This window comes from Oncorhynchus masou, chromosome 9 (assembly GCF_036934945.1).
Source record: "Oncorhynchus masou masou isolate Uvic2021 chromosome 9, UVic_Omas_1.1, whole genome shotgun sequence".
Lineage (NCBI taxonomy): Eukaryota > Metazoa > Chordata > Actinopteri > Salmoniformes > Salmonidae > Oncorhynchus > Oncorhynchus masou.
The window spans coordinates 59,727,811-59,748,411 of NC_088220.1; the positions used below are offsets into that span (position 1 = coordinate 59,727,811).

The window sequence follows — 20,601 nt, forward strand, 5'->3', positions numbered from 1 at the left end:
CATGGTCTCTTTTTTGCTTTCTTGAGTAAGACAGCTCCAAAATGTAGGTGTTTTAGTCGAGATCAGTTATTTCTGTGGTGGTGGGGCAGCCAGCAGAAATACAAAGCGTTGGGGTTGGTAATATTCTCTAGTTGCGCCGTGATTGGCTCAGTGTTCTGTTACTCATGGGGACACTACATCACTGCAAAATCTACAGGGAGAGCTCAAACTCAAGCGCCTTGGGTGCTGCCATAGAGTTACATTAGAAGTGCCCATCCAAGAAGGCTCAAGGTCATTGGCCACAGATAAAATTACATCAAATCACATATCTACAGTAGCTTTGATTGGACTGATCATGTCAACATCATATTTAAAAAATCTTAGTCAGCAAGCCTGCAGTCATCATCATGAGTCAAGTCGACAATCTACTGGCAAATGCTTTTCAGTCTGTCATATGAAGAGAAATTAGAGTTAAATGTCTCGGTGCTCATTGGCCTTTGGACATAAACATTACTCAAGTCAGAAATTGCAAATTCAACAATGAGTGGTTTGGAAGGAAGCAGTGGCGAACTGCAAGCATTTCGAAGCAATCATTATTTTGCTTCCCCTGCCTGCTTTTCAGTGGAGAGGGTGTGTGGTCTGGGATTAAGGATTTAAAACGTCTGTATGAAAAGGGTCTGAATACATGATAATTGTGCATCACATATAACGCTGTTAAACTGTGATTACTGGGGAAATCAAGCGTTGTGGCTCAGCTAGACATATAGACGAGCCATCAACCTTCACAGCCAACAAAGGGAGGAGAATAGGTACGTGCTTGACAGAATTATAGCATGTATTAAATTGTGGCAATTGTGGGACAGCACTGTGGGGCCATGACGAGTTGACAGACTCCTTGAACCCAGGCGTATTCAGGTGTATTTTTGAGACCATACGTGAAGGAGATTACAGGCTCAAAGGCATTATGACGACCAACCCATTTTTAAACAAACTTTTGGATTGTATGTATGAAGTGTACAGACAAGCTATAACTAAGGACACTGCTTTTGCATCTGTACAGGTAGATGAGACCACTGACAACTCCTGTACTGTATATTACACGATTTGACAACATTTTATCTGTGACCAATGACCTTGAGCCTTCTTGGATGGGCACTAATGTAACTCTATGGCAGCACCCAAGGGGCTAGAATGTTCTAGCTCGCCCCTTAGACTTGGCTGTGACGTAGTGTCCCCATGAGTGACAGAACACTGAACCAATAATGACGCTGGAGCTGCCTATTTACTTATTTGTATTTATTTAGGCAAAAAAAATGTGGGGGTCAAAACAGGCTCTGCCCCACCTGCCCTGAACGACGGGTTGCCACTGTTTGTGTTATCAATATCTCTGGTGCTTTTCTCCACAAGGAGGGTGGTAAGTTACAGACCCAACATCATTATATTTTAGTATCCCCTCATCATAACCATGTTTTCCTGTGACAGTCTCTTCCATTCTAATATTTTTGTTCAGTAATAGTTGAGTAATAGACCCATTCCAGTTCATAGTGGGAGGGTTGTCTTGTCAGTGCGTCTGTATATTGTCTATAAAAGTGGATCCTCGTGATTGTATTGTCCTTCCTTTTTAGACCACATAGACCTAATATAATACTTCAAATGGTAGGATAACTGCTGAGTCTCTCTCAATATGGTAGGCTAACTGCTGAGTCTCTCTCTCTCTATGGTAGGCTAACTGCTGAGTCTCTGTCTCTCTCTCTGTCTCTCTCTCTCTGTCTCTCTCTGTCTCTCTCAATTCAATTCAAGGGCTTTATTGGCATGGGAAACATGTGTTAACATTGCCAAAGCAAGTGAGGTAGATAATATATAAAGTGAAATAAACAAAAATTAACAGTAGACATCACACATACAGAAGTTTCAAAACAATAAAGACATTACAAATGTCATATTATATATATATATAGTGTTTTAACAATGTACAAATGGTAAAGGATACAAGATAAAATAAATAAGCATAGATATGGTTTGTATTTACAATGGTGCGTGTTCTTCACTGGTTGCCCTTTTCTCGTGGCAATAGGTCACAAATCTTGCTGCTCTGATGGCACACTGTGGAATTTCACCCAGTAGATATGGGAGTTTTTCAAGATTGGATTTGTTTTCAAATTCTTTGTGGATCTGTGTAATCTGAGGGAAATATGTCTCTCTAATATGGTCATACATTGGGCAGGAGGTTAGGAAGTGCAGCTCAGTTTCCACCTCATTTTGTGGGCAGTGAGCACATAGCCTGTCTTCTCTTGAGAGCCATGTCTGCCTACGGCGGCCTTTCTCAATAGCAAGGCTATGCTCGCTGAGTCTGTACATAGTCAAAGCTTTCCTTAATTTTGGGTCAGTCACAGTGGTCAGGTATTCTGCCGCTGTGTACTCTCTGTGTAGTGCCAAATAGCATTCTAGTTAGTTTTTTTGTTAATTCTTTCCAATGTGTCAAGTAATTATCTTTTTGTTTTCTCATGATTTGGCTGGGTCTAATTGTGCTGCTGTCCTGGGGCTCTGTAGGGTGTGTTTGTGTTTGTGAACAGAGCCCCAGGACCAGCTTGCTTAGGGGACTCTTCTCCAGGTTCATCTCTCTGTAGGTGATGGCTTTGTTGTGGAAGGTTTGGGAATCGCTTCCTTTTAGGTGGTTATAGAATTTAACGGCTCTTTTCTGGATTTTGATAATTAGTGGGTATCGGCCTAATTCTGCTCTGCATGCATTATTTGGTGTTCTACGTTGTACACGGAGGATATTTGTGCAGAATTCTGCGTGCAGAGTCTCAATTTGGTGTTTGTCCCATTTTGTGAAGTCTTGGTTGGTGAGCGGACCCCAGACCTCACAACCATAAAGGGCAATGGGCTCTATGACTGATTCAAGTATTTTTAGCCAAATCCTAATAGGTATGTTGAAATTTATGTTCCTTTTGATGGCATAGAATGCCCTTCTTGCCTTTTCTCTCTATGTCTCTCTCTCTCTCTCTCTCTCTCTCTCTCTCTCTCTCTCTCTCTCTCTCTCTCTCTCTCTCTGTCTCTCTCTCTCTCTCTGGTGACTTAAAGAAGAGTAAAGTTAAGGCCTCAACATCTGTCTGAATTTCTGTCGCTGTCCTTTTTGAAATAGCTGAACGAATAGGCCTACCTCATCACAGCTCATTTGTGTTAATTATATAAGAACAAGCATCATACATTTACTGAACAGAAATATAATAATGTTTGTGTATGGTTCAAAACTCATGTTGACATTAATTATTATTGAAGGAGAATGCCGTTCTCCAGTTACACAAATCCACAAGGAATCAGTAGGAACCATATTTAAAGAGCTCCACTCGCTGTTATAGAGGCTCCCGGGTGGCGCAGCGGTTTAAGGCACTGCATCTCAGTGCTTGAGGTGTCAGTACATACCCTGGTTTGATTCCAGGCTGTATCACATCAAGTCCCGTAGGGCAGCGCACAATTGGTCCAGCGTCGTCCGGGCCGGGGTAGGCCGTCACTGTAAATAATCGTTTGTTCTTAACTGACTTGCCTAGTTCAATAAAATACATGTAATGTTGTGTAGTGGCTTCGCTGTCATCTGAACATTTTGTTGTTTGACATGTTAGATTGTTGTTTGACATGTTAAAATCACTACTGCCAATACTAGTAGACAGACAGACAGACTAGATTCACTGGAGGAGAAGAGTGATTTAAGATACAGTTTCACATCAATACTGCCATTCTTACATTGGACTCTACACTCAACTCCTTCATTCCTTTCTTTCTCACAGACACTGTGTATAACCCATATTACTGTATCATATTGTATTACCTCCAGTGACTACAGTGCCATGTAGATCACGTTTCAAATCATATCACAGTTATCCATAACATTCTCGCTATTTAAGGGATGATTTTACTAGTTCTATACTTCTCTGTTTCTTTCTCTTAAACCTGCTGACTGGTTTCAGTTGAATGTATACTGTAATACAGTGCCTAGCGAAAGTATTCGGCTGAAAGTAAAGGGGCTGAATCATTTTGCACGCCCAATTTCTCAGTTTTTGATTTGTAAAAAAAGTTTGAAATATCCAATAAATGTCGTTCCACTTCATGATTGTGTCCCCCTTGTTGTTGATTCTTCACAAAAAAATACAGTTTTATATCTTTATGTTTGAAGCCTGAAATGTGGCAAAAGGTCGCAAAGTTCAAGGGGGCCGAATACTTTCGCAAGGCACTATATATAGCTGAAACACTGCCTGTCTGCCTGTCTGGTGTCCACTATCAACCATGCTGTGTAGCGTGAGAGAGAGTGTGACTGTGTGTGTGGTGTGAGGAACACTGATCAATGTGTCTTTCAGAACAGCCTGAGAAATATGCACCCTTTCAGTGTGTATATACAGTATACACTGTGTCTTTTATATGTGAAGCAATGCATTTTCTCTCTGTGCAAGCACTATTTACAAAGCCTCTGACTCCTCTTGCAAAATGAAACATTCGCCTCAAAACAGTTTTACCCGTGTTCAAAATCAAACTACAGACAGGCTGTTTCTCAGAAGCCCACACTCAGGTGATCAATGACCGGTGTTGTTCAGAGAACGAAGGGAAAGGATTATATATATATATCTCTCTCTCAACCTGTGTTTTTGCCTTGATTTTCTCTGTTTCTCTCCCTTCAGCCTCCCTCACTCTTTGTCTCTCCTCTTCCTCCTTCCCCATCTCTCTCTTTCTCATTTTCTCTCCTCCTTCCTTTCTGTAGACTAACTGTGGTGGGAGAGTAAGTACAGGGGCATGATGCATGGCTGCCTGAGATACTCACCCCCAGTGTGTGTGTCTGTCTGGGTGTGTGGGTGGGTGGGTGGGTGCATGTGTTAGTGTACGTATGAGCTACTAGTTTTACTCATGGCTGCCTGAGATACTCACCCCCAGTGTGTGTGTCTGTCTGTCTGGGTGTGTGGGTGTATGAGTGCATGTGTTAGTGTAGGTATGAGCTACTAGTTTTACTCATGGCTGTCCGGGCTCCAGTGACCGTTACTGATACTCAGTTGTCACTGATTGCACCATCTGAGAGATGAACCCCACGTCACCTCTGCTCCCAACACACACAGACTTCATCCGCCCCTCATTTTCATGTGGCAGGTAAATGAGAACGGCCAACTATAAAGTACTTCTGTCCTGCTGCAATGTGCCCGTGTGACTGTCCATTTAAACTGATCACAGAGTGCAGAGTTGATATAGTAACGTGCATGTCATCTCTACTGCGGCACTGCACAGCATGACCCATCTTCACTTTTCATTTCTAGGAATTTTGATTTGGGGTCCTACCTTGCCCTTTTCCCGTTGCCCTCTACCCCCGTCCCCTCCAGACGTATACAGGCTCTATCCCGGTGGCAGTAAACCCCTACCAGGTGCTGCCCATCTACACACCTGACCGGATCCGCCTGTACACCAATAAGAAGATAGAAGAGATGCCTCCACACATCTTTGCCATCGCAGATAACTGTTAACTTCAACATGCAGAGGAACAACAGAGACCAGTGCTGCATCATCTGGTGTGTGAGAGGGAGAGGGGTGTGTCTGGGTGTGTGTGTGTTCTTAGAAGCGTGCGAGAGCACCAAGTCGGATCTAATTTGATGTGTGTGTTCTGGAGCAGGGAAGACGGAGAGCACCAAGCTGGTCCTCCAGGTCCTAGCAGCCATCAGTGGACAACACTCCTGGATAGAACAACATGTCCTGGAGGCTAATCCTATACTATAGGGTGTGATAACCCTCCCACTCTGTCTGATATATTCTCGTTGTTCTTGTTTCCTTATTAGGATGCCGGTGGGCGGAGTTGTGAGGATCGTCAGCTACATGGGAAACACCTGGGCCCGGTGTGTCCCAGGATAAATACACCACTTCCCCATTCATGGAGGAGACTCTCTCCATGCAGATACATTTACAGATTTTGTTGTGTATTTTGTTGGCTTTTGGTTGTTTGCTTTGGCACCCTGCATTATCACATTCATGCATGCCAAAACACTCACTTACACTACTGATTACTGATTACACACACCATTGTATATTGTACTTAGTTTACTTTATTTAATAAATATATGTTTTGTTACTCCTTATCTCCACATTGTCTCCCTTTTGTTACGAGCTTTGAGCCAGTTCGTGACAAGGGTAGGACACACACACACGATCACAATAATAAACCCTATAGTAGTTCTAGTCCTGAGTGTTGAGGGCTTTGTGTTGTCTGTCCTAAGACGATCCGTAACTCCAGCCGCTTCGGGAAATACATCGACGTCCACTTCAACAAGGGAGGAGCCATAGAGGGGGCCAAGATAGAACAGTACCTGCTGGAGAAGTCACGAGTCTGCAGACAGGGTTGGATTCAGGGGGCGAGGTTATAGGGTCTGCAGACAGGGTTGGATTCATTAGTGCACACCATAGCAAAACGAAGCAAAACGTTTTGGAACAGGAAGTGTTAGCTAGCTGAAGTAAGCAACTGTCCTATATTCTGTGATACAGTCGGGCTGTGTTACTTTGGTCACTATCGTGTCATCTCTTCCCCCCCTCTCTCTGCAGGCTCGTGATGAGAGGAACTACCATATCTTCTACTGTATGTTGAAGGGCATGCCTTCAGACCAGAAGAAGAAACTGGGACTAGGGAAAGCCACAGACTACAGCTACCTTAGTAGGACACCACTTAGCTAACACGTTAACAATGCTATTATAACAGTAGTTAGAAAATATAATTAAACTAAAGTTCTCCTCTCCTCCAGGGGAAGTGTACTGTGTGTGATGGTCGTGATGATATGAAGGAGTATTCAAACATCCAATCAGCCATGAAGGTGTTGATGTTCACACTGAGAATTGGATGATCTCCAAACTATTGGCCTCTATACTACATATGGGGAACCTGCGTTATGAAGGTAATAGGTACACACATACACACACACAGACATACATATTTGAATGTCATCATACTGACTTCACTGTCACCTACCTCCTACCTCTGACCTCTGACCCCTAGCTCGTACTTATGACAACCTGGATGCCTGTGAGGTGGTCTGCTGGAGGTAACACACGCACACACACACTGTACCCATAAACCTACTGTACATACACACACCTACCCTGTCCACTGAGTGGTTGTACAGCAGTAAACTGAACTAGTTATGTCACAGCTGCTGGAGAACTACAGGTGAGTCCTAGACCACTGCGGGAGGGAGGGAGGGAGGGAGGGAGGGAGGGGGGAGAGGAGAGGGAGGGAGAGGGGGGGAGGTGGAGGTGGAGGTGGAGGGAGGGAGGGAGGGAGAGCGGATGAGGAGGGTGGGAGGGAGGGAGGGGGAGAGAGCTAACACTGTTTAGTGAATAACACGGCAGTGAGCACCTCCTAGTGGCAAACTGGTGAAACACACAAACTTGGACTGTTGTTGACATTGGTTGATGGTGTGAAAGAAGTGTGTTTTCTGACTTAATGTTGCTGTGTGTGTGTGTGTGTGTGTGTGTGTACTTGTGTGTACGTGTGCATGCGCCCGCCTGCCAGCTTATGTGCGTTCACGCATGCGTGTGTGTGTGTGTGTGTGTGTGTGCGTAGGTGGACTGTAAAGACCTGATGAACTGTCTGACCAGTAGGACTCTGATCACTAGAGGAGAAACAAGTCTCCACTCCCCTCAGTATAGAGCAGGCACTGGACGTACGAGACACATTCGTCAAGGTAACACACACACACACACACACACACACACACACACACACACACACACACACACACACACACACACACACACACACACACACACACACACACACACACACACACACACATACACACACATTAACATGCTCTCTGGTGTGTGACAGACTTTTTCAAACACTCTCTAGCATATGTATATTGTGTGTGTGCGTGCATTGTGTGTGTAGGGGATCTACGGTTGTCTGTTTGTGTGGATTGTAGAGAAGATCAATGTAGCGATCTACAAGCCTCTGTCCCATGAGCCCAAAGCCCTCAGACACTCCATAGGACTACTTGTGTCGGTTTCCTGCCCTGCGTTCATATAAGAAACATTCATGCGTTGAAAAATCCCAAATTGTTTGCATAGTCAATTTACACACAGCTCTGACACACACACTTACCCCACCAGACACGTCACTAGGGGTCTTTTCACAGTCCCCAAATCCAGAACAAATTCAAGGAAGCGTACAGTATTATTTAGAGCCATTATTGCATGGAACTCTGTTCCATCTTATATTGCTCAAATAAACAGCAAACCTGGTTACAACAAAACAGATGAAGCAACACCTCACTGCACAACGCCTCTCCTCTATTTGACCTAGATAGTTTGTGTATGTATTATTATGTAGGCTACGTGTGCCTTTTTAAAAAATGTATGTAGTTCTGTCCTTGAACTGTTCTTGTCTATTAATGTTCCGTATTATATCATGTTTCATGTTTAGTGTGGAACCCAGGAAGAGTAGCTGCTGCTTTTGCAACAGCTAATGGGGATCCTAATAAAATACCAGAAATGTGTGTGTATGTGTCTCTCCCTATCAACAGTTTTGAGCAGCTGTGCATTAACTTTGCCAATGAAAACCAGCAGCAGTTCTTTGTGAGGCATGTGTTCAAGCTGGAGCAGGAAAAGTACAACCTGGAACCCATCAACTGGCAACACATCGAGTTCACGGACAACCAGGATGCCCTGGACATGATCGCTATCAAACCCATGAACATCATCAGGCTCATAGACGAGGAGAGCAAGTTCCCCAATGTATTGATGATAGTATAACCTTGAGGTAGAGGAGGATAGGGGGTGGGCGAGAGAGGGACAAGAAACATGATCGCTATCAAACCCTTGATCATCATTTTGTAAGTCGCTCTGGATAAGAGCGTCTGCTAAATGACTTAAATGTAAATGTAAATCATGAACCTCATAGACACGGAGAGCAATTTCCCCAATGTAACTGCATTATAGATAGATACGGTACACATACAGATGTAGGATCTTAATTTGATCACCCTGTTGAGGGGAACATAACTGCAATGTAGGAAATATCAAATTTGTATTGTATTTGAGTTTTAAAAAGGCTTCTGAAGTTTTTAATTTCCACATAGAAATTTCAGAACTGATTTTCCCTTACGGAAAATGTATCAACAGCTACAAGAATGCCCATTAATTATAATGCACATGGCCACCCGAGTGGCGCTGCTGGTGTTGCAGCCGGCCGCAACCGGGAGACCCATGGGGTGTCGTCCATCACACACTAGCGACTGCTGTTGCGGGCCGGGCGCAGTGTGTCCTGACACAGTCGCCAGGTGTACAGTGTTCCCTCCAACACATTGGAGTGGCTGGCTTCTGGGTTAAGTGGGCATTGTGTCAAGAAGCAGTGCGGCTTGGTTGGGTTGTGTTTCGGGAGTATGCGCAGCTCTCGACCTTTGCCTCTCCCTAGTCCGTACAGGAGTTGCAGCGATGAGACAAGACTGTAACTACCAATTGGATACCACAAAATTGGGGAGAAGAAAAATAATAAAGAAATATAAAAATAAAAATGTATTATAATCCACATAATAATTCATATTTCCTGTTGCTGCAGGACTATTTTCCTGCTGTAGCAAACTGGGTCAAATTAAGATGCTACATCTGTTGTTCCCTAACGTAGAAGGAAGAGGAGAGAGGGAAACACGGATACAGTATAATAGGGAGAGAACAAATATCCCAGCAAATATTTGTGTAAACCTACCCTGTCAGTTCCCAGGGTACTTAGTTAGATCACATCTCCCTAACCCATCCCTCTCATCCACCCCTACCCCCTTCTCTGTCTCAGGGTACAGACACTACTCTGTTGAATAAGTTGAACTCTCAGCACAAGTTGAACACCAACTACGTTCCTCCTAAGACCACTTATGAGACCCAGTTTGGCATCCAGCACTTTGCTGGGGTGGTTCACTACGAGACACGAGGTACGTGACAACATTATGGCAACATGATTATCACATACTCACTGACTGATTATCATATACAACATGATGACCAAAATCATCAACTCTTGGAGGACAGTGGAAATTGATAAAATTCTTATTTAATGGTAAAACCAACATGCTTTGATTTTGTAATGACCACCCTCAATGAAAAAGTCACTGTAAAGGGTTCTTCTCAGGACTAATAGAGGATAGGACACACTAGACCCAATATCCTAAACAATAACCGATAGCCTTATCAACAACCAATGACCAATATCCAATATCTGTATCAATAACCAATAGCCTGATCAATAACCAATAACCAAACGCCTTATCCATTACCAATAACTAATAGTCTTATCAATAACCAAAAGCCCTATCAATAACCAAAAGCCTTATCAATAACCGCAGGGCGGCAGGGTAGCCTAGTGGTTAGAGCGTTGGACTAGTAACCAGAAGGTTGCAAGTTCAAACCCCTGAGCTGACAAGGTACAAATCTGTCGTTCTGCCCCTGAACAGGCAGTTAACCTGCTGTTCCTAGGCCGTCATTGTAAATAAGAATTTGTTCTTAACTGACTTGCCTGGTTAGATAAAGGTTTAAAAAAAATAAAAAAATAATAAAAAAATAACCAATAGCCTTATCAATAACCAAGAGCCTTATCAATAACCAATAGCCTTATCAATAACCAAGAGCCCTATCAATAACCAAGAGCCTTATCAATAACCAAGAACCAAGAGCCCTATCAATAACGAATAACCAAGAGCCTTATCAATAACCAATTTATTTTTATTTTTTTATTTCACCTTTATTTAAACAGGTAGGCTAGTTGAGAACAAGTTCTCATTTGCAACTGCGATCTGGCCAAGATAAAGCATAGCAGTGTGAACAGACAACACAGAGTTCCACATGGAGTAAACAATTAACAAGTCAATAACACAGTAGAAAAAAAAAGAGAGTCTATATACATTGTGTGCAAAAGGCATGAGGAAGTAGGCGAATAATTACAATTTTGCAGATTAACACTAGAGTGATAAATGACCAGATGGTCATGTACAGGTAGAGATATTGGTGTGCAAAAGAGCAGAAAAGTAAATAAATATAAACAGTATGGGGATGAGGTAGGTAAAATTGTGTGGGCTATTTACCGATAGACTATGTACAGCTGCAGCGATCGGTTAGCTGCTCAGATAGCAGATGTTTGAAGTTGGTGAGGGAGATAAAAGTCTCCAACTTCAGTGATTTTTGCAATTCGTTCCAGTCACAGGCAGCAGAGAACTGGAACGAAAGGCGGCCAAAAGGCGGTGAGATACACAGTGAGATACACCTGCTGGAGCGCGTGCTACGGGTGGGTGTTGCCATCGTGACCAGTGAGCTGAGATAAGGCAGAGCTTTACCTAGCATGGACTTGTAGATGACCTGGAGCCAGTGGGTCTGGCGACGAATATGTAGCGAGGGCCAGCCGACGAGAGCATACAGGTCGCAGTGGTGGGTGGTATAAGGTGCTTTTGTAACAAAGCGGATGGCTCAGTGATAAACTGCATCCAGTTTACTGAGTAGAGTGTTGGAAGCTATTTTGTAGATGACATCGCCGAAGTCGAGGATCGGTAGGATAGTCAGTTTTACTTGAGTAAGTTTGGCGGCGTGAGTGAAGGAGGCTTTGTTGCGGAATAGAAAGCCGACTCTAGATTTGATTTTAGATTGGAGATGTTTGATATGAGTCTGGAAGGAGAGTTTACAGTCTAGCCAGACACCTAGGTACTTATAGATGTCCACATATTCTAGGTCGGAACCATCCAGGGTGGTGATGCTAGTTGGGCGTGCGGGTGCTGGCAGCGAACTGTTGAAAAGCATGCATTTGGTTTTACTACCGTTTAAGAACAGTTGGAGGCCATGAAAGGAGTGTTGTATGGCATTGAAGCTCGTTTGGAGGTTATATAGCACAGTGTCCAAGGATGGGCCGGAAGTATACAGAATGGTGTCGTCTGCGTAGAGGTGGATCAGGGAATCGCCCGCAGCAAGAGCAACATCATTGATATATACAGAGAAGAGAGTCGGCCCGAGAATTGAACCCTGTGGCACCCCCATAGAGACTGCCAGAGGACCGGACAGCATGCCCTCCGATTTAACACACTGAACTCTGTCTGCAAAGTAGTTGGTGAACCAGGCAAGGCAGTCATCAGAAAAACCGAGGCTACTGAGTCTGCCGATAAGAATATGGTGATTGACAGAGTCGAAAGCCTTGGCAAGGTCAATGAAGACGGCTGCACAGTACTGTCTTTTATCGATGGCGGTTATGATATCGTTTAGTACCTTGAGCGAGGCTGAGGTGCACCCGTGACCGGCTCGGAAACCAGATTGCACAGCGGAGAAGGTACGGTGGGATTCGAGATGGTCAGTGACCTGTTTGTTGACTTGGCTTTCAAAGACCTTAGATAGCCAGGGCAGGATAGATATAGGTCTGTAACAGTTTGGGTCCAGGGTGTCTCCCCCTTTGAACCATAGCCTTATCAATAACCAACAACCAAAAGCCTTATCCATTACCAATAACCAATAGCCCTGTCAATAACCAATAACCAATAGCCCTATCAATAACCAATAACCAATAGCCCTATCAATAATCAATAACCCTATCAATAACCAATAACCAATAGCCCTATCAATAACCAATAACCAATAGCCATATCAATAACCAATAGCCCCACCAATAACCAATAACTAATAGCCCTATCAATAACCAATAACCAATAGCCTTATCAATAACCAATAACCAATAGCCCTATCAATAACCAAGAGCCCTGTCAATAACCAATAACCAATAGCCCTATCAATAACCAATAGCCCTATCAATAACCAATAGCCCTATCAATAACCTATAACCAATAGCCCTATCAATAACCTATAACCAATAGCCCTATGAATAACCAATAACTAATAGCCTTATCAATAACCAATAACCTTATCAATAACCAATAAAGAACAGAGACACCCTGCATGGTGACATCATCCAGCTGGTTCACTCTTTCAGGAACAAGTTCATCAAGCAGATCTTCCAGGCTGATGTTGCCATGGTAATGCAACCCTTCGCCCTACCAACCACACTCAACCCAACACTCCTCACTACACCTTGATGACATCACAGGTCACTCATTACCTGTTGGCCAGTTTCTCTGAGTGGTCATCATGAAGTGTTCCAGACAGATGGCTGTGTCTGTTCTGGTTGTCTGGTTTGCATCCCAAATGGCACTCTATTCCCTTATAGTGCATATAGGGCTCTGGTCAGAAGTAGTAAATTAAATATGGAATAAGGTTTTCTCTGCATGGCATGATGCTTGTACTCTTCTCCTCCATCTGTCTCTTCAGTAATGTGTGGCAAGATGCTAACATTACTCTCTTTCCTCTGTCTGGGTGTTTGTATCTGCGTGTCTGTGTGTATATCTGCGTGTCTGTGTATGTGTTTATACTGTATCTCTGTGTGTGTTTGTATCTGCGTGTCCTGTGTGTGTGTGTGTGTTTGTATCTGTGTGTGTGTCTGTGTGTCTGTGTGTGTTTGTATCTGAGTGCTTGCGTATCATATGTGCATGCACACATATTTATGTCTGCCTTGGTCTCTGGTTAGCTACTTGCCGGGTGATAATATGGGCCATTAACTTGGTGGCCATGTTGTGGTGACATCCCTTCCTGTCTTCTTATTGGTTCCCTCTCACCTCTGCAAAGATGGTGGATAATGAAGGTGTTGCATAATGGCCGTTAACCATTGAGAAAAACGGTCAAGGTTGTTGTCTGTGTAAGTGGACGTCCACTCTTGCAGGAGCTTGCAGACCCGACTAATTGGGGCTGTTCTGAGGGCAAAAGGGGGCTGCAACTCAATATTAGGAAGGTGTCTCTAATGTTTTGTACACTCAGTGTATTTAGACATTGAGTTGTAAAGAACAATAGCTTTGATGGAACTGTTGTTGGCATTACTACAGTTCTAACGTTGACACAGATTTTTTACAACGAGACGTGTAGAACATTTTAAACACTGTCAAAATATATCTGTCACAATATGAGCTGCATTTAGCAAGGTTTCCTGTAGAGGGAATTAACGGGAACTTAACAGAGCGAAAGAGAGAGTGGAAAAAGAATAGTGAGAGAGAGAGGGAAAGGGATAGAATCCATTGTTACTAACCCATGCTGATGTTTGTCTGTACGTATGTGTGTGGTTATAGGGGGCGGAGACCAGGATGCGCTCTCCTACTCTGAGCAGTCAGTTCAAGCATTCTTTGGAACTGTTGATGAGGACTCTGAGTGTGTGTCAGCCCTTCTTCGTACGCTGCATTAAACCCAGCGAGTACAAGAAACCCATGGTGAGCATGTGTGTGTCTGCATGTGTTTATGTGTGTGTCTGTCTGTTATCTCTCCCAGCTGTTTGACGGGGAGCTGTGTGTTCATCAGCTGAGGTATTCAAGCATGATGGAGACCATTCGTATACGCAGAGCTGGTTATCCAATCAGATACACCGTTGTTGAGTTTGTTGACCGCTACAGAGTCCTCATGCCAGGAGTCAAACCTGCATACAAACAGGTACGTGACTGTTGGAGTTTAGATGTGCCAGTCGTACTGAGAGCCTTCTATGGGGGGCTCATCTGGGTAAAGACATGTAGTCCAAAAAATGTGATGGTATCTCCCAAACTGATGGCATAAACAACGTTTTTTCAATGCATGGTGCTCTTATTCATTTAAAAAAGACAATGTGTTTTGATCTTGATCAGTCTTCGCCAAAGCTTGCCTTGTCAGTGACCGTTGTCCACTGTGTGTGTGTGTGTGTGTGTGTGTGTGTGTGTGTGTGTGTGTGTGTGTGTGTGTGTGTGTGTGTGTGTGTGTGTGTGTGTGTGTGTGTGTGTGTGTGTGTGTGTGTGTGTGTGTGTGTGTGTGTGTGTGTGTGTGTGTGTGTGCGTGTGTGTGTGTGTGTATATATATATAGGAGGACCTGAGGGGAACTTGTCAGCGTATAGCGGAAGTTGTTCTAGGGAGAGATGATGATTGGCAGTTGGGAAAGACCAAGATCCTCCTCAAGGTAACGAACTCCTGGACTGAGTCCCAAATGGCACCTTATTAGGGTGCCTGGTCTCTGTGTGGGCAGCAGGTAGCCTTGCTGTTAAGATCGTTGGACCAGTAACCGAAGGGTCACTGGTTTGAATCCTCGAGCCAACTAGGTGAAAAATCTTCTGATGTGTCCTTGAGCAAGGCACTTAATCCTAATTCCTCCTATAAGTTGCTCTGGATAAGAACGTCTACTAAATGACTCAAATAAAACATGGAAATGGTCAAAAGTAGTGCACCAAATAGGGAAAAGGCTTCCATTTGGGAGAATCGCTACATTTTTGGATCTGAAATATGCAAGTTGTCCACAATACCCTGTCTTAGTAACAGGGAGAGAAATTTGCTATGCAGTGGAACTCAACCACAGTTGTTCCTCTGTTGACAGTTAAACGGGGACAGCACTAGGAATGGGGTCAGTGGTCAGTGGTGGGCTGATTGCCACGGTGATGGTTATCATAGCTGAGGTCGTTATCAGAGTGACCAGCTGGTCGGACAGGAAGTAAAACAGGAAATAAAATCATGAAGTGAAGCCAGGTCAGCGAGGGCAGTGCCCACACTTCCCTACAGGAAACAGACAGATCAGAGGAGGAGAAGAAATGGACAGATGTGAGGGATGTCATGAAAATAGATCAGTCTGTTTGGAATCTATTGATGATCACATCTGGTTTGTGTGTGTGTGTGTGTCTGTGTGTCTGCACGTGTGTGCGTGTGTTTGTTAAGGACCACCATGACATGCTGTTGGAGATAGAGAGAGACAAGGCTATCACAGACAAGGTCATCCTTATCCAGAAGGTTGTACGAGGCTACAAGGACAGGTGAGGCCGTAGTCATAGCAACCCGGTGAGGCTGTAGTCCTAACAACCAGTTTAGACTGTTGGCAAAGCAACTAGTTGAGACTAGTCATAGCAACGAGCTTTGAGTTAACAATGGTGTCACTTGGTCTCAACAGGTCCAACTAAATGAAGATGAGGAAGTCAGCCATGATGATCCAGAAGACTTGGCGAGGATTCCACTGTCGCAAGAACTATGGAGCTGTGAGTTTTAAAAGCTTGATCACTTGAACTGTTCCTTGTATCATTAATCAAATGACAATTTCTCCTCCATGTCCTCTCCTTGTCACGCCTTGGTCTTAGAATTTTGTGTTTTAGTTTATTAGTTAGTCAGGCCAGGGTGTGACATGGGTTTATTGTTTGTTGTATTCTTAGTAGGGTTTTTTAGTTATTGGGATTGTAGCTGATTAGGGGTGTGTGTTACTTAGGTTTGGCTGCCTGAGGCGGTTCTCAATCAGAGTCAGGTGATTCTCGTTGTCTCTGATTGGGAACCGTATTTAGGTAGCCTGGGTTTCGCTTTGTATTTCGTGGGTGATTGTTCCTGTCTCTGTGTTAGTTTCACCAGTCAGGCTGTAATAGGTTTCACGTTCCGTTTGTTGTTTTGTATTTATTAGTTATTTATGTATAGTTCGTTTGTTTGTTTCACTAATAAACATGAGTAACCTACACGCTGCATTTCGGTCCGACTTTCTTGCGACAAACGAAGAACGTCGTTACACTCCTCCTCCCCCTCCTCCCCCTCCTCCCCTCCTTCTCCTCCCCTCCCCTCCTAGATGCGGGCAGGGTTCACCAGACTGCAGTCGTTGTACCGCTCCAGGCGGCTGTACGTAACGTACCACGTGGCCAGACAGAGAGTGATGGGTCTGCAGGCCAGGTGTAGAGGCTGTCTGGTCAGAAGGGCCTTCAGACACCGCCTATGGGCCGTCATCACCATCCAGGCTCACACACGGGGTATGATCGCACGACGCCTCTACAAGAGACTGAGGGGGGTGAGAAAGAGACACACACGCAGTGCAGACTGAAAGAAAGCCTCAGTCCCGCTCACTCCCTCATCCTAACCCTTTCTCTCACTCCCTCATCCTAACCCTTTCTCTCACTCTCTCATCCTAACCCTTTCTCTCACTCTCTCATCCTAACCCTTTCTCTCACTCTCATCCTAACCCTTTCTCTCACTCTCTCATCCTAACCCTTTCTCTCACTCCCTCATCCTAACCCTTTCTCTCACTCTCTCATCCTAACCCTTTCTCTCACTCTCTCATCCTCTCATCTCACTAACCCTTTCTCTCATCCTAACCCTTTCTCTCACTCCCTCATCCTAACCCTTTCTCTCACTCTCTCATCCTAACCCTTTCTCTCTAACTCTCTCATCCTAACCCTTTCTCTTTCTCTCACTCTCTCATCCCTCATAACCCTTTCTCTCACTCTCTCATCCTAACCCTTTCTCTCACTTTCATCTCTAACTTTCTCTCATCCTCATCCTAACCCTTTCTCTCACTCTCTCATCCTAACCCTTTCTCTCACTCTCTCATCCTAACCCTTTCTCTCACTCACTCTCTCATCCTAACCCTTTCTCTCACTCTCTCATCCTAACCCTTTCTCTCACTCTCTCATCCTAACCCTTTCTCTCACTCTCTCATCCTAACCCTTTCTCTCACTCACTCACTCTCTCATCCTAACCCTTTCTCTCACTCACTCACTCTCTCATCCTAAACCTTTCTCTCTCTCTCATCCTAAACCTTTCTCACTCTCTCATCCTAAACCTTTCTCTCTCTCACTCTCTCATCATAACCTTTCTCTCTCTTTCTCTCTCTCTCTCTCTCTCTGTCTCTCTGTCTCTCTGAGGAGGTTGGAGGCAGAGAAGCTGCGTCTGGCTGAGGAGGAGGAACCAGATGAGCGCTAAGAAGGCCAAGGTCTGGAACACACACACATACAGGCGTCATGCACCCCAAAAATCAGAGGGGGCACAAAGTACATGAGGATGGTTAGGGATGGTCCGTAGGGGGGCCAGGCCCTGCAATCTAGAGCCATAATCATTATGCTTAATTCTATGTTAGGAAATATGTCAATTTTTCTGCATATCTAAGCATACCTCTTAAGCTGTCTGTATCCTCCTGACTGGTGGTTCTGAATTAAAAAGAAACTAAATATGCTTCTCTGCATCTCTGCTAAAATCTGGGTAAAATATTGAGTACATTTAGTTATTGCTAGCTTTTCTAAAGTCTACCAACCTTGCCAGCATGCATGCCAGCTAAGATACTTAGATAAGATAGCTACTCTAACTTGATAGCCTGAAATGGCTCCATCATAAAACTACTAGCTGGCTCGTAGTATTACAGAAAAATAACAACAAATCTGAGGGGACACACACACACACACACACACACACACACACACACACACTCTTCTGTAGGTAGAAGCATAGCGTAACCACCAGGGGAGACTGGCCCAGCTAGCGAAAGAGGACACGGAGAGGGAGGAGGTGTGTAAGAAGAAGGAGATGGTGGAGCAGATGGAGAATGCCAGACATGAGCCGGTGAACGACTCTGACATGGTGGATAAGATATTCGGCTTTCTGGGAACAACAAACTCCTTCCCTGGCCAGGAAGGAGCACCACCAGCTGGGTTCTAGGTGAGAAGGTCGCCACCTGGTGGACAGACAGACAAACACTGCTACAGTTAACACAATCTGCTCTGGGCTACATTCAAATCGTTCACTGTGTGTCTGTGTGTGTGCATAAATGTGTGTGTTTGCGCATACATGCATCTGTTTGTAGGACTTGGAGCGTGCCCAGAAGGAGCTTGAGGAGGAGGATTTAGACGCTCTTCTTCCTCTCCCTGAGGATGAGGAGGATGGCCTGTCAGAGTATACGTTTGCCAAATTCGCTGCCACCTATTTCCACGGCACCACCACACACACCTATGGCCGACGGCCGCTCAAACAACCTCTGCTGTTCCATGACGACGAGGGCGAACACATGACCTCTCAACTCTGACCCCTGACCTCTAACCCCAGTAGACCATGGGGGTTTATCAGACTGTCCTTTCAGGCAGACTCCTTCTACCCAACTGTACTTTTTATAATTACAGCAACAACACCGTTTAGAGTTGCAAAATTCCAGTAAAATTTCCCTACTTTCCCCGGTTGTCCAGAAATCCAGATAGGAAGATTCCTGGAATCACGAGGGAATAGCAGGAAATCCAGAATCTTCAACCAGGATATATAGAAAAAGTAAGTAATTCAAATGTTGCAACTCTAACACTGTTGGTTTCTCTCCCCCCAGGCGGTGTTGGCGGTGTGGATTACGGTGCTGATGTTCATGCGAAATCTCCCGGAGCCCAAGTACCACACGGCCATCACCGATGGCTAGGAGAAAATTCCTGTGATGACCAAGATTTACGAGACGTTGGCCAAAAAAACCTACAAGAGGGAACTACAGGCTCTGCAGGCCCTAGAGAAGGGGGGAGGTGGGAGGGAGGTGAGAGGAGCCCTGCAGGGGGAGGGAGAGGTGAGAGGAGGGGGGAGGGGAAAGAGAGAACTGCAGGTGGAGGGAGAGGTGAGAGGAGGGGGGATGGGAAAGAGAGAACTACAGGCTCTGCAGGGGGAGGGGAGAGGGAGGGGGAGGGGAAAGAGAGAACTACAGGCTCTGAGGTGGGGGAGGGGAAATGGGAAAGAGAACTGCAGGCTCTGAAGGTGGATGGGGAGAGAGGTGAGAGGGGGGGGGAGGAGGGGGGGAAAGAGAGAACTACAGGCTCTGCAGGTGGAGGGAGAGGTGAGAGGAGGGGGGAGGGGAAAGAGAGAACTACAGGCTCTGCAGGGGGAGGGAGAGGTGAGAGGAGGGGGGAGGGGAAAGAGAGAACTACAGGCTCTGCAGGGGGGGGAGGGAGAGGGGAGACGAGGGGGAAGGGGGGAAAGAGAGAACTGCACAGGCTCTGCAGAGGGGAGGGAGAGGAGGTGAGAACTACAAGCCCTGCAGGGGGAGGGAGAGGTGAGAGGAGGGGGGAGGGGAGAAGGTGGAGGGGGAAAGAGAGAACTACAGGCTCTGCAGGCTCTGCAGGGGAGGGAGAGGGGGAAGAGGGGGGATGGGAAAGAGAGAGGAACTACAGGCTCTGCAGGTGGAGGGGAGGTGAGAGGAGGGGGGAGGGGAAAGAGAGAACTACAGGCTCTGCAGGTGGAGGGAGAGGTGAAAGGATGGGGGAGAGAAATAGAGAACTGCAGGTGGAGGGGGAGAGGAGAGGATGGGGGAGAGAAATAGAGAACTACAGGCTCTGCAGGGGGAAGAAGAGGTGAGAGCAGATAGGGATGGGAGAGAGAGAGAACTACAAGCCCTGCAGGGGGAGGTGAGAGGAGGGGGGAGGGGCAATAGAGAACTACATGCTCTGCATGGGGGGGAAGGGGAGGGGAGGGGAGAGCGAGTACTACAGGCCATGCAGGGGGAGGGAAAGGTGAGAGGGGGGAGGGGAAAGAGAGTGAACTACAGGCCCGGCAGGAGGGAGGGAGGGAGCGAGAACTACAACCCGTGCAGGGGGAAGGAGAGGTGAGAGGAGGGAGGGGAGAGAGAGAACTACAAGCCTTGCAGGGGGAAGGAGAGGTGGGAGGAGGGAGGGGAGAGAGAGAGAACTACAAGCCCTGTAGGGGGAGGGGGAGGTGAGAGGAAATGTTTTGCTGTGCTGTGAGGAAAAAGTACTTACTAAGAATGTGATATGTGGTTGTCTCACCTAGCTATCTTAAGATGAATGCACTAACAGTAAGTCGCTCTGAATAAGA

General features: G+C 45.5%; 1 pseudogene; it reads left to right on the forward strand.

The window, feature by feature from the left end:
- The first annotated feature begins 4,263 nt into the window (after positions 1-4,263).
- LOC135545047 (unconventional myosin-VIIa-like) lies at positions 4,264-20,565 on the forward strand (annotated as a pseudogene).
- Positions 20,566-20,601: the final 36 nt, after the last annotated feature.